General features: G+C 40.4%; 1 protein-coding gene across 1 annotated transcript in view; it reads left to right on the top strand.

Moving 5' to 3' along the window:
* Positions 1-15,967, top strand: part of LOC139279656 (synaptotagmin-7-like) — a 287,107-nt gene that overhangs the window by 94,013 nt on the left and 177,127 nt on the right. The window lies entirely within an intron of this gene.

Below are 15,967 nucleotides of genomic sequence, written 5' to 3'. Positions count from 1 at the left end.
GGGAGCCACCATGCGGCTGTCTCATTCTGGAGATACGAATAAAGGACCAAGATCACTACAGTTTGAGTACAACACATTGCCTCAAGGAGTCATTCATAGGTACATTACAGACATAATACACATTAATCTACATATATCCTAAATTGATAAAAGGAGATCTAGGCGCTTATATTCAGGGTTTACCTACCAAAGAAACAACAGCATTAAGAAACTGGCCCTTTGAAAACTTATGGCTAATAGAATTCAAATAAGACAAAGCAGCAAGTATGAAATATAAGTTGCAGATAGAACTTAATTACCTGGGCTTCGTGAACCCAATTGATGGTGTTTGTGTAGCCTGTTTCCTTCACTGCAGACTTTCACAAAAAAAACATTTATCACTGCATATAATTTATAAAATAGCACAGAATGGAGCATGTGTTCGTGCACATCTTACAGTTCATGGCATCATATGAATCCTTTAATGTGTTATTGTCTTGTAACACTTTTTCCCCCTTTGTGCCATCCTGCTTGTAACACGCCCCCATCTATCTGTTCTGTGTATATAACACATTCCTAGTTTACTGTTATCGTGTATATAACCGTACCAGCTCCCGGTTATCCAGTACATAAACGCAGTCGCAGTTGTCTGTTACTCAGTTTTTACTATATAGATTAGTGCTTCAGGACTAATTAATGCTACAGACATCTACTGGCAAATAACAGGTACTGTATTTCTTTTTATGCACTTTTAGTATAATGATACAGTATTAGATACGGCTCATTCCTCATTCACAGCAATTTGATTATCAAACCATTGTGAAGCATTGCCAGGAAAGCAAGGTATCTCCATCCTAAATTATACTGGGCTACAATGATGCTATAAGAAAGGCAATTGTAAGTAGAGTTGATTTTACTGTTGACTCTAACTATGTAGATATCTTAAACAATAATTATGTTCCTTCATTGTGAAGCAACTTGTTCTTTACAGTGATATTATAAAGAAGTTTAAATGATACAAGGCTGCATTTTATACTTTGGAAGTTGTTCTGATAACCCAGCCTGTTTGCTCCCTACAGATTTCTGTGGTAATCAAACATCAGTTAAGAGACTATGAGCTCTCTTGATTAAATGTCTCCAGTCTGGTACAGAGTATTTATGTATGTTTCAAGCATTTGTTTATTATTGGATGATTTCTTATTTTTAGGGTGAGTTAAGCTATTAGATTTTTGATCCCTTTGATCAGCTTCATTCAATCTGTAAAAATACAAGTCTAATGTGAGTTCTGTCTCCATCCCATGTCTAAAAGCTGTGTTTCCTGCAGATGTCCTGGATCCAGGATCATGATATTTGTTTATTCCTCAAGCTGTCTGTGACCTGTATGTCTGGCCGATGTTCAACTTCTCCAAGTTAAACCTTTCTCTCAATCCTGCCTTTTTATTTGTAGCTTCTCCTTCCAGCTGTCCATGTTATTTGTGGTTAACAGTCGGCTGTTAATTGGCTTCCAGTGCTACAGTATGGCTGTCTGTGGCTCATCTATGTTTAAGGTTCTGCAACTTTGTTCTTTCTCAGTCTGTCATATCTCTCTCCTTTTTCTCTATCTTTTTTCTCTCTGTTTAAGGAATCACTTTGCTTTGCTTACAGACTGCACTCTCAACCCCAGATTTTCCACCACCTTAACAGAAGCTGTGCGGACTAACATCAAATCCCCTTTACAGCACTGGCCGTTGGTAGTTGCTAATTGTATGACCCTAACACCTCCTCCATTCACTCCCTGTTTTAGCCTGACCCTGACTGTCTTGCCTCCCTTTCTCTCTCTCTCCATTGTGTGCTGTCACTCATCCTCTTGAGTCATTGGACACCTGATAACTCCTAATAATGATGACTAACCTCTCTGTGCCTTTGCTTGTTGATTAGTGACCTAATGTGTTTCCTTCTCTTACTGCTTTACAGAAGTGTGTGTGTGTGTGTATGTATATGTCTTTGTATGTGTATGTGTCAGAATCTGCAGTGAGATCCATTGTTGCTGAATAACGTGGTCACCCATCTCCTGGCAGCACTTAGCATTTTTGTTCATGTGGGGGGGGGGGGGGGGGCACAAAGATTCCTAATAGAAATGCCGCAGAAGAATTGTCTACTGGCATTGGCTGCTTCTACTCACAGCAAGGAATTTATCCAAAATACAAGAAGGTTGTGAGATCATTAAAGGTTTCTGAAAGCTAAATTGGAGTTAGCAATTATGAAGCAAACTAACTCCTGCTCAAGTCAAGAAATGTCTTCTAAATATTAAATACAATTTTGAAAAAATGCAATATACTTGCTGTCATTACTCTTAAGACCATTTCACAACCATTAAATCTTTTGGGGCACTCTATGATACAAAACCCTCACTGTTCAGCATTAGTTTTGGGGGTGATAATTTTGCGATAGAACCACATAATGTAGTCGTTTGAGGCCTTTGAACAGTGAGCCTGAATTGGTGTCAGTAGTATGGCGTTGAAAGCTGATGATGTCATCACTGTCCTTTGTTTAATGTTGCTGTCACATCTGGTGTCGCAATGGATTGGGTGACATTGTAAGTGTACACATCCATTTTTACCATTACGTTTTATTTGGACTGTTCTCAAAAGCCATATTCATTCAAAATTTGTATTTGACTAGTTAGAGGCAATACTGTTCTTGGCTCACATCAAAATAAACCCTTTGACTCCAGCTGCCTTCATGTCATCTGATACGTATCTTCTCCAAGTAATATTCTGCTATGGTGGGTCTGAGTCCTTTTAAGGCCACAAAGTCTAACTATTAAGTAAACAGGCTTGCAAAATCTAATTTTTTAATTAAGCAGGGTTTAATTGTTCGGGAACTTTACAGAGTAGAAAATATATAAGTTTCAGGCTATGGGGTCAAAGGTTTTTAACATTTTGCATCTGTAAAAAGTGTGTCATCTGGAGCATGATGTCTAGAGGTGCCATTTGTAATAAGTATCCTGTAGAGTATATTTTGAGGTGATTGTATATGTAGATGTATATCATAACATACATCTTATAAAAGTATATTACCATACATACTTTATGAAGTCACTGTACATGCTGACTGTTGGTGCCTATGAGAGAAATGTATCACCACATCAGGCTACTTGTAATGCTATGAGGTCTTTCATGTTGCAACGCTACTATAGGTCTTAGCTCTCCTGATGGCATTGCAAATATCTACTAGGCAATACAGATCTGAAGGTCCCATGTTGAATTCCAACTCTATGCCAGTTTAGTTGATCTCACCTGGAACAGCAGTTGGAAACTACAAAGGGTCTGAGCCAAATCATCCCCGATAATTCCAGATGACCAAGGACCATCAAAATACCTTCAAATCATGCATTTGGGGAGGGATTTTTCCACAGAGAAGATTTTTGAGAGAGTATTTTTACATGTTAGGCTTTGAAAGCAAAGTATATTCACACAAGTTTTCAAAAAAGAATAAAAAATGGTAGTGAAAATGCAAATTGGCTAAGCCTTTGCATTGTTTCTCCAACGATAAATAAACAATTTTATAGTCTGTCTCTGTAATCAATAAACTCCTCATGCTGTTTTGTTGGGAGTTCCCTAGTGCTGGGGAGGGTTGTCTGGCTTAGGCTATCCCTCTCCTGCTTGTGAACAGGGAGGTTAATTTAAAAAGTGACACTCACTGGCAGTTAGTTATTTAAGCAGAACGATGCATGGGTAAGCTTTTGTCAAGACTCAAGATTAGAAAGCAGGAATGTAGCTAGAAGTTTGTTTTAAATCAGACAATTGGCTGACGTGGGCATGTGTAGCACTTTCATTATTTTCTATCATATGGGGAAGATTTATTATTGATTGAATTAAGTGAGAACAGTCACATTGTTCACTTGCTGTCCGTGCAATAAAATTACTTAGCATTGCACATCTGGTCTCATCTTACCAAGTGCATTCTCGGTCTGTTTATAAAAGATTGAAGAAATACATGTTGGGCACATTGTAAAAGGTACGATATCCAGTTCGTATGTCAAGGGAGATGCATTGTCTATATCACCTTTATAACACTAATTGTATAAGTCAAAGTTTGGGCAGTGTGAGTCAACTCCAGCATGGAAGAAGCATCGGATCCACTTATGGGGGCGACTGACACCTTAGGATCCAACAAGATATCTACGGTAGACTTCAATTTGTAACCATTGGTGGCAGCTAACTGGGATACTGATTTACACTGCCAATTCAAAACTTTTAAAATGTGAACCTGAACAGAAACAGTCGAGGAGACCAATAGAGGTTAGAGATTGAAATAGCGCAATTGGTAATGGGGGAAAAAAAAAGAATTTCAGCCAAAGGAGTGAGTTTCAGTTGAAAGTGAGAGTTTTAATTGGAGAAAGAACTAAAGCAACACAAATTGGAAGAACAGCGAGAATGAGAGGAACACAGATCGCAAGACGAGCAGTAACAGCGAGAATTTGAGGCCAACGAGAAGGAGAAAGAGTGTTGCCATAATCTCCGTCTGGCAGAGAAACAGATATCCACAGCAAGTCTGGTAAGTGTGGTTTAGAATTCGGGGCTCACCATTTCATTAAATCAAATTTTATTCCAAATTTTAAAGAGATCAATCTTCAGATATTGATATTTATTCAGGCATATTTGAATTGTTAGCTAGTCATCACAAATGGAATAAAAATGAATCTGGGAGTTAACTCCTGTTATCACGAAGCAGAAAAGCAGCGGCAACATTTTCTCCGGTCAGTCTGGTTGATAGTGTGGGCTATGATATTACAAAGCATGTTAGTCTTGGGGCTTAACATTTATTGCTTGAAGTGTATAAGCAGAAATTGACAAAACTAAGGAAAGATCTATCCAGTACTTGTAGAGAAATGTGATCAAGCTTGAAGATGTGTGGCTGGAAAGCAAAAGTGTAACAGATAGAACCATCTTTGCCGATTAATGCTTAGGGACAGATTTCTGGAAATAGTTCCAGTTGATTTAAGTTACTTTGGGCTAGACTTTCCTATCATTTTCGGCGGGTTCTCGGCAATTTTATCGGCGGTACAGCTCTTTTGCTGCCCGGCGAAAGTTTCCCCATTATTTTTTTTGTGGTATTGCCCAAATCTGAAAACGTCCGCCGGGACCAAACCGCCGACATGCACTGCCGAGAAAATCGCCAGGACGTAGGTTTGGCCTCAACGGAAGCCCGTCCAGATCGCCGAGGGAACCGCCCTGTAAAAGCTGCTCAAACAGGGCGGTAGGTGAGTACTCTGCAAAGAAAGGTAAGTTAAAGGTTCTTTATTTATTTATTTATTTATTTATTTTAAAATGGCGATTAGGTGTAAAAGTGTTGGGAATGCTTTTTACGCTTTTATTTTTTTTTGTGAAATTTTTTTTTACGTTTTCCCCCTCCCTAGGCCCAACCACAGCCTCGGACTAAATTTTTTTTTAAAAGTCTGTTTTACTTAGTTTCCCCTTAACTGCCGATAATAAAGGTGCAACACCCATTTTCTCACCGGGCGATTAGTTTTAATTACTTTTAACATAAAAGTGTAAATTTTCGCCAGCTTTACTTACCAAACGTTAGCATTTTTTTCTGAGCGGGCAATCTGGGGTTGGAGGAGTTCTCAGGAAAGTCTAGCCCATTGTCTGGACAGTATAACTCTGAAGCAACTAGATATATGTTCAGATCATTTTATGGCTTCAAGAGAACAGGTTAACCATCGAATGGGTGGGAGATCAGATGCCAGTTCCATGGATAAACTATTCCATCCACCAGACAAGGCCTTGTAGGATGATAAAGCCTTGTGTGTTACCTGGTCAAAAGGGGAGGCCATCTGGTACACCAACAGGCTGGGAACAGAGCAAACCATTCATTGTGGATGGTTATCTCGTCCAGGTGACGGATGGAGAGGCACAGGCAGGCCGAGAGTGAACTCCCGAAGCACCATCAGCCCTGCCATCACAAGACACAGTAGGCTATGCACTATGGTCCATCCCTCGGTCACACAGGCAATTGGGACCTGCAGGTGGCGCAGATGTACCCCGCTGAAGAACGTGTGGAACTGTAGTTGGCACAAAGGGTTCAGAAGCACGAGGCATGGTAGTTGCACATCTCTGGAACAGGTATTCCACATTGCTTGAAGATTGGCAGCCATGGTGGCGCGCCTAGTGAGAAGCACACCGTCTTCATAAGTGAGCCAAGGGGTCACACATGAGTGACCTCTCTGCGGGAGGGTGGTGGAAGAGATGTCACATTTCAGGAATTTGTGACCATATTGCCACAGAAATGTTTTGGAAGAGAGTTGTCTTTAAATGTTGGAGTTTTAAGGAAAAGTGTAGTCACACAAGTAACATTTTGGAGAGTTTCATGAGGGGTTACTTGCGGAAGGTACAATATGCAGTTTGTATGTCGAGGGATGTATCATTACATCCCCTAGGTTGCTCTATTCTATAAGTAGACGTTGGGCAGTGAGTCAACTCTGGATGTAAGGGGCACCAGATCCCCTGACAGATACAACTGATGTCACTGACTCCAAGAAGGTGTAAGAACTTAAGAAATAGGAGCAGGAGTCGGCCACCTGGCCCCTCGAGTCTGCTCTGCCATTTAATAAGACCATGGTCTGATCATGGACTCAACTCCACTTCCCTGCCCGCTCCCCATAACCCTTTACTCCCTTATCGCTCAAAAATCTGTCTATCTCCGCCTTAAATATATTCAATGATCCAGCCTCCACAGCTCTCTGGGGCAGAGAATTCCACAGATTTACAACCCTCTGAGAGAAGAAATTCCTCCTCATCTCAGTTTTAAATGGGTGGCCCCTTATTCTGAGACTATGTCCCCTAGTTTTAGTTTCCTCTATGAGTGGCTATCGTGACAGACCCCCCATTTGTAATGGGGGACACGACAATCACAGTACATCTGCTGTCACTCACACTACATAAACTTGAAGCCTTAATATTCTAGAACATAGCCAAACTTTTGTTTAGCAGAGTGCAAAATATCCACATTTGTAACTTTCTTACAGAAGAGCATGAAAAACAATTGTTATCCTGTTCAAAATTCTGGGAAAGTTTTTTTTTAACCAATATTAATAAAAGCATGCAATGCTATTGTGTCATTTGCACTAGGACAAGTCAGTGAGCCGCTTGCCTGTGAAAATATTGTAATAACAATGACACGGCTCAGCTCATTGTCTCCTAATAATCTTGGGAGGACAGACCCACCAATGTTAGCGTCCTCGATCACGCCAACATTCCCAGCATCGAAGCACTGACCACACTCGACCAGGTCCGTTGGGCGGGCCACATTATTCGCATGCCTGACACAAGACTCCCAAAGCAAGCGCTCTACTTGGAACTTCTTCACGGCAAGCGAGCCCCAGGTGGGCAGAGGAAATGTTTGAAGGACACCCACAAAGCCTCCCTGATAAAATGCAACATCCCCACCGGCACCTGGGAGTCCCTGGCCAAAGACCACCCTAAGTGGAGAAAGTGCATCCGGGAGGGCGCTGAGCACCTCGAGTCTCATCGCCGAGAGCATGCAGAAAACAAACGCAGGCAGCGGAAAAAGCATGCGGCAAACCAGTCCCACCCACCCCTTCCCTCAACAACTGTCTGTCCCACCTGTGACGGAGACTGTAATTCCTGTATTGGACTGTTCAGTCACCTAAGGACTCATTTTTAGAATGGAAGCAAGTCTTCCTCGATTTCGAGGGACTGCCGATGATGATGATGATGATAAATAATCTTAACAATCCCACTTTGAAGTGTTGGGAATAGCAAGATGCAACAGGTACATTTCGAAGATGAAGTTTAAAACACTGACTTAAGGCCTCAATATCTGCTCTGCTTTCAATGACCAAGATTAATGATCACCAAATAATTATATGTCTGGCATAAAGGCACATAACAGAAGACTTGGCAAAATTGCTTTAATCGGGAGCGAAAGGAGGGTGGTTAAGGTGACTTAGTGGGTTAATACACTGTCTTTTTATCACTTGGACCTTAACTCAAACTGATGGATGAAAATTTCTCTTTTGTGACCATCAGAATTTTCTTTCCAATGGATTTGGACATAGCATAAAACTGCTCCTAATTTAGCACCAGTTTGTGCAGAACTCTCCATCTCACTCAGAGACCACAGGATGGCTGGTATAGAAAGTGCTTCCTTAAGAAGATAACAATATAAAAAATATGAGTAGAAGTAGGCCTACAGCCCCTCAAGCCTGCTCCACCATTCATTAAAATCATGGCTGATATTTGAACTCAACTCCACTTTCCCGCCCAATCATCATAAGAGTCCAAAAATATATATCGGCCTTGACTATATTGAATGATTCAGCATCCACAGCCTTTTGAGATAGAGAATTCCAAAATTTCACAGCCCTCTGAGTGAAGAAATTCTTCCTCATCTCAGTCTTAAATGGCCAACCCCTTATCCTGAGATTCTCCAGCCAGGGAACCTCTCAAGATCTACCCTGTCAATCCCCCTCAGTATCTTGTATGTTTCAATGAGATCACCTCTCATTCGTCCAAACTCCAGAGAGTATAGGCCCAATCTACTCAATCTCGTCTCATAGGACAACCCTCTCATCCCAGGAATTAATCTAGTGAATGTTCATTGCATCTCCTCTAAGATGGTGCAATGAACCTTCCTCAGATAAGGAAGTCAAAACTGTGCACAAATACGCCAGGTGTGGTCTTGCCAAAGCCTTGTAGAATTGTAGCAAGACTTTTTTACTCATGTACTCCATTACCTTTGCAATAAAGGCCAACATGCCATTTGCCCTCCTAATTACTTGCTGTACCTTGTCCCTGCATGCTAACTTTCTATGTTTCCTGAACGGGGACATCTAAATCTCCCTAAATGCCAACACTTAATAGTTCCTCACCATTTAAAAAAAAATAGTTTTTCTATTCTTCCTACCAAAGCGATTATGTTACATTTCCCCACATTATACTCTATCTGCCACCTTATTGCCCACTCACTTAACCTGCCTATATCCCTTTGCAGCCTCTTTGTGTCCTCCTCGCAGCTTATTTTCCCATCTAGTTTTGCATCATCAACAAACTTGGATACATTGCACTCAGTCCCTTCATATAGGTCATTAATATACATTGTAAATAGCTGAGGCCCAAGCTATCCTTGCGGTACCCCACTAGTTACAGCTTGCCAACAGGAAAATGACCCGTTTATCCCTACTCTCTGTTTTCTGTCCGCTAACCAATTCTGTATCCTTGCTAATACAATACCCCCAACCCCTTGTGCCCTTATCTTGCACAAAAAGTTTTTATGTGGCACCGTATTTAATGCCTTTTGGAAATCCAAATATATCACATCCACTGGTTCCCCTTTATCTACCCTGCTAGTTACACCCTTAAATACTTTTTTCTTTAAATTGTTAAACACAATTTCTCTTTCATAAAACCATGTTGACTCTGCCTAATCATCTTATGATTTTCTAAGTGCCCCATTACCATTTCCTTAATAATGGATTCCAACATTTTCCCAATGACTGATGTCAGGCTAACTGGCCTGTAGTTCTTTTTTTTTTCTCTCTCCCTCCTTTCTTGAAAAACGGTGTTACATTTGCTGTCTTCCAATCCGCTGGGACTGTTCTAGAATCTAGGAAATTTTGGAAGATCACAACCAATGCATTCACTAACTCTGCAGCATCCACTTTTAGAACCCTAGAATGTAGGCCATCAGGTCTTGGAGATTTGTTGGCTTTTAATCCCATTAATTTCTCAAGTACTTTTTCTCTACTGATATTAATTACTTTAAGTTCCTCATTCTCATTAGCCCCTTGGTTCCCCACTATTTCTGGTATGTTTTTTGTGTCTTCTACTGTGAAGACAGATACAAAATATTTGTTTAAAGTCGGTGCTATTTCTGTATTCCCGGTTATAATTTCTCCTGTCTCAGCCTCTAAGGGACCAATGCATACTTTTGCTACTCTCTTCCTTTTTACATATTTGTAGAAGTACGTACAATCTGATTTTATATTTCTTACAAGTTTACTCTCATATTCTATTTTTTTCCCTTTTATCAATTTTTTGGTCATTCCTTGCTGGTTTCTGAAGCTCTCCCAATCCTCAGGCTTGCTACTGTTCTTCAAAACATTATAAGCCTCTACTTTTTATCTCATACTATCCTTAACTTCTTTAGTTAACCATGGATGGATCACTTTACTGATGGAGTTTTTATTTCTCAATGGAATGTTTATTAATTGAGAATTTTGCAATATTTCTTTAAAGGTTTGTCACTGCTTATCTACTGCCATATCTTTTAATCTAATTTCCCAATCATCCTTGGCCAACTAACCCCTCATAACTAAGTATTTGGCTTTATTTAAGTGCGGCCTCACCAATACCCTATACAGTTGCAGCAGGACCTCCCTGTTTTTGTACTCCATCCCTCTCACAGTGAAGGCCAACATTCCATTCGCCTTCCTGATTACCTGCTGCACCTGCAAACTAACATTTTGGGATTCATGCACAAGGACCCCCAGGTCCCTCTGCACCGCAGCATGTTATAATTTCTCCCCATTCAAATAATATTCCCTTTTACTGTTTTTTTTTCCAAGGTGGATGACCTCACATTGTATTCCATCTGCCAAACCTTAGCCCATTCGCTTAACCTATCTAAATCTCTTTGCAGCCTCTCTGTGTCCTCTACACAACCCGCTTTCCCACTAATCTTTGTGTCATCTGCAAATTTTGTTACACTACACTCTGTCCCCTCTTCCAGGTCATCTATGTATATTGTAAACAGTTGTGGTCCCAGTACTGATCCCTGTGGCACACCACTAACCACCGATTTCCAACCGGAAAAGGACCCATTTATCCCGACTCTCTGCTTTCTGTTCGCCAGCCAATTTTCTATCCATGCTAATACATTTCCTCTGACTCTGCGAACCTTTATCTTCTGCAGTAACCTTTTGTGTGGCACCTTATCGAATGCCTTTTGGAAATCTAAATACACCACAGCCATCGGTACACCTCTATCCACCATGCTCGTTATATCCTCAAAGAATTCCAGTAAATTAGTTAAACATGATTTCCCCTTCATGAATCCATGTTGCGTCTGCTTGATTGCACTATTCCTATCTAGATGTCCCGCTATTTCTTCCTTAATGATAGCTTCAAGCATTTCCCCCACTACAGATGTTAAACTAACCGGCCTATAGTTACCTGCTTTTTGTCTGCCCCCTTTTTTAAACAGAGGCGTTACATTAGCTGCTTTCCAATCCGATGGTCCCTCCCCAGAGTCCAGAGAATTTTGGTAGATTATAACGAATGCATCTGCTATAACTTCCGCCATCTCTTTTAATACCCTGGGATGCATTTCATCAGGACCAGGGGACTTGTCTACCTTGAGTCCCATTAGCCTGTCCAGCACTACCCCCCTAGTGATAATGATTGTCTCAAGGTCCTCCCTTCCCACATTCCCGCGACCAGCAATTTTTGGCATGGTTTTTGTGTCTTCCACTGTGAAGACCGAAGCAAAATAATGGTTTAAGGTCTCAACCATTTCCACATTTCCCATTATTAAATCCCCCTTCTCATCTTCTAAGGGACCAACATTTACTTTAGTCACTCTTTTCCGTTTTATATATCTGTAAAAGCTTTTACTATCTGTTTTTATGTTTTGCGCAAGTTTACTTTCGTAATTATCTTTCCTTTCTTTATTGCTTTCTTAGTCATTCTTTGCTGTCATTTAAAATTTTCCCAATCTTCTAGTTTCCCACTAACCTTGGCCACCTTATATGCATTGGTTTTTAATTTGATACTCTCCTTTATTTCCTTGGTTATCCATGGCTGGTTATCCCTTCTCTTACCGCCCTTCTTTTTCACTGGAATATATTTTTGTTGAGCACTATGAAAGAGGACTTTAAAAGTCCTCCACTGTTCCTCAATTATGCCACCATTTAGTCTGTGTTTCCAGTCTACTTTAGCCAACTCTGCCCTCATCCCACTGTAGTCCCCTTTGTTTAAGCATAGTATGCTCGTTTGAGACACTACTTCCTCACCCTCAATCTGTATTACAAATTCAACCATACTGTGATCACTCATTCCGAGAGGATCTTTTACTAGGAGATCGTTTATTATTCCTGTCTCATTACACAGGACCAGATCTAAGATCGCTTGCTCCCTTGTAGGTTCTGTAACATACTGTTCTAAGAAACAATCCCGTATGCATTCTATGAATTCCTCCTCAAGGCTACCCCGTTTTGATTTGACCAATCGATATGGAGGTTAAAATCCCCCATGATTACTGCTGTTCCTTTTTCACATGCCTCCATTATTCTCTTGATTATTGCCTGCCCCACCGTGAAGTTATTATTTGGGGAGCGAAAACTACGCCCACCAGTGACTTTTTCCCCTTACTGTCTTTAATCTCCACCCTCAATGATTCAACATTTTGTTCATTAGAGCCAATATCCTCTCTCACAACTGCCCTGATATCTTCCTTTATTAACAGAGCTACCCCACCTCCTTTCCATTCTTGTCTATCTTTCCGAATTGTCAGATACCCCTGTATGTTTAATTCCCAGTCTTGGCCACCCTGCAACCACGTTTCTGTAATGGCCACCAAATCATACCCATTTGTAATGATTTGTGCCGTCAACTCATTTACTTTATTTCGAATATTGCGTGCGTTTAGGTAGAGTGTTTTAATACTAGTTTTTAAACCATGATTTTTATGTTTTGACCCCTCCTGCAGCCCCTTTATATTCATACATATTGTCTCTTCCTATCACCTTGTGGTTTACACTTACCCCAGTGCTACTCTGCTCTGTTGCCTCCTGTCTTTTGCATTCTTTCTTGGGATCCTGTTCATCTGAGCTCTCACCCATTCTAATTAGCTCAAAGCCCTCTCCTGTGTTGCGAATACTCCTTGCATTGAGGCACCGAGCTTTCATGCTTGTCTTTTTATTACACTTTGACCCTTTAGAATTTTGCTGTAGAGTGGCCCTTTTTGTTTTTTGCCTTGGGTTTCTCTGCCCTCCACTTTTACTCATCTCCTTTCTGTCTTTTGCTTTTGTCTCCTTTTTGTTTCCCTCTGTCTCCCTGCATTGGTTACCATCCCCCTGCCATATTAGTTTAACTCTTCCCCAACAGCACTAGCAATCACTCCCCCTAGGACATTGGTTCCGGTCCTGCCCAGGTGCAGACCGTCCGGTTTGTACTGGTCCGACCTCCCCCAGAACCGGTTCCAATGTCCCAGGGAATGCCCCTGCTGCACCACTGCTCAAGCCATGTATTCATCTGAGCTATCCTGCGATTCCTACTCTGACTAGCACGTGGCACTGGTAGCAATCCCAGGATTACTACTTTTGAGGTCCTACGTTTTAATTTAGCTCCTAGCTCCTTAAATTCGTCTCGTAGGACCTCATCCCTTTTTTTACCTATATCGTTGGTACCAATGTGCACCACGAGGCTGTTCACCCTCCCTTTTCAGAATGTCCTGGTAATGTCGCTGACTGTGGATAAATACTAGTGTGTTCTTGTTTTCTGTGGATCATTACCTCACCACACAATGCATTTGCCAATTGAACCATTGAAAGAATTCTGATTATTACTTTTAGTGTTGATGAGTGCGTGACCTGTAGGAATCTGGTTGCGAGATAAATTGCTCTGTTTATAAAGTGTAACTCTTAAGTACCTCTACTCTAATACACAGCATGAAATATAATCGCCGACTTGACCCTAACACGTGGCCTGAATGTGATGTGTTCAGGTTGGATGCCCAATTTACTTCAATGGAAACAAAAATCAGACGGGCTATAAATGACGCTACCAACCCAGACTTCCGTGTTGGGTTAATATCGGCACTATAATATTTCATGCTGTGAAAAGCTTTCTGTACAGATGTGATAAGGTGTCATGCAATTGAAGAATTTATAATTTTTATATTAAATTATATAACTATTTTTAAAGAAACAGGGTAATTTTCTTAATTCTAAGTATTTAACGAATTGTCAAAGGGGCCAACTATTTGTAATATAAAATGATTTTATTCGAAATGACCTAATCCTAGCTTAATGCTGTTCAAGCTTGCTTGTAGCTATCATTACTTCACTCTGCTTAGTCACCTGGTTAATTCCAAAACAAAGCTTATGTCGATCATGCTGTACCTTTCCATCAATGTTGCACTACAGTCTTTAGCAGACCCTTTTTTTAGGTGGCTTGGCTGTATGACCTATCAAGTGAGAGAGCTGCTTGTAAGACAACAGCGTCTTGTGGCAAGCTCGTTCAGTTCTAGCTGTATATTTGGTTGATAACGTAGCTAATAATGGCGGCATATCAAAAAGCAGATTTTCTGCAAGTTATCTTTGCCTTGCTCGAGTTGAGCTGCTCTAACTTGTCAGTCCCAATACACACCTAGCATTCTACGAGGAAAATTGATTCAATTAATTCATTTTGATCATAGTATGTTTCAGTATCTGGTTGTATTTGTATTATGTGAGTTATATCTACCAAGAGATTGCCAAGAGCTTGCGTATCCACCATGAAACTGGATCATATGCATACCCACCACCAGATTGTCCTATTTTAACAATTCAGAATTGTGCAAAGAAGATGCATTCGGATTTCCTCTTTAAGCTTGGCACTCATCTCTAATAACGCCCCACGATATAGATTGTGTTATTTTCATGTAATGCATTGCAATCATAAAGACCTTATGTGCAACTCGAGATGAGGAGACTCAATGGCTGTGCCATAAAGTAGAGCTCTAGTCTTGTCGATCACTGAGCTTTGTCTGCTCAACAACAATCAACTGCTAATTGTACAAACCATTCTGTGATTTCTGCTAACTCCACAAAGCTAAGAAATACAACAGAAACAAAATCAAATTTCCATTTATCACAACATATAGGGCTCCTTGTACCATCCACTTTACTGTATTATTAATGTACTTATTCCATATAACTATGCCAGTGCACCATTCATATATCATATGTTGTGGTATTACATCAATTGTCTTTTTCTGTGTGCTGGAACAACTTTATTTGAACACTCATGTTGTAGTACACTTAGAGTGGTAGAGTCCTGTTTTGTTTTCCCCAATTTATTAGTGTTCCATTCTTTCTATGTGCTGCAATTCAGTGCTTAGTATCGGCATTTTTAGTATCAGCATCGTCCAATGCGTTGTAGTTTACTGCTAGTGGAAATAACTTATAATAGACATGTGATTAAGATAATTCCAACATTACCTGAAAATGTTTCTTTTAAAATAAAATCTGTTAACTTTAAGAATAAATGTTCTATGAATGGCCAGGTGTTGAAAATAGAATGTTTGAAGTTAGATGGTTTTAAGTCAGATGCCTGACTCAACTGCTATTTGATTTCCGCTGCTTTCATTGGCTGTGTTTTGACAGTGGTTAGCTTGGGTAGGATGTTATGTGATGCATAACTCTTTATCCATAAATGAAGCAAAACCTGGCATGGCCAGACCTGCCTTCCACAGAAGTGCATGTTGCTGTTGGTCAGTTGGAAAGCAACAATCATACTGCCCATGGAGAAGCCTGCAACCCAGACTGTCCCTACCCCTCCCCAGCTAATCGAGGCGGTATAAGCATAGGAAACAAACGTGCACAATTGCAAATAATTAAAACAAGTGAACTGTTGTCACAAAAACACGGAACGGTGTGGGAAGAGAGCTGCAGAAAGGGAAATGTTTTAGCATTTATGATGCAGTCTTCATAAACTGCGGCATTTGCGGATTGAGGTCTGATATTCATCAACCACCGCTGCCTAAGGTTTAGAACCCAAATTTACCACTAGTTCCATTATAGATGTAGGTCATCCATGTGCACAATGTCAAAAATAAAGTATCTTTCATTAATCTGTTTTCCATATTCCATCCTTTTCCATCATATTTCCCCAAGTATCCTTATGTAAATTAATATGCATAATTAGTTAAATTATTTGTCATCATTAAATGCTTAACATATACATTAATTTTTAGTTTTACGTAACAATGTGAATTATTT

This window comes from Pristiophorus japonicus, chromosome 14 (genome assembly GCF_044704955.1).
Source record: "Pristiophorus japonicus isolate sPriJap1 chromosome 14, sPriJap1.hap1, whole genome shotgun sequence".
Classification (NCBI taxonomy): Eukaryota; Metazoa; Chordata; class Chondrichthyes; family Pristiophoridae; genus Pristiophorus; species Pristiophorus japonicus.
The sequence above is the reverse complement of the archived record's forward strand: the minus strand, read 5'-3'. Positions and strand labels throughout refer to the sequence as shown.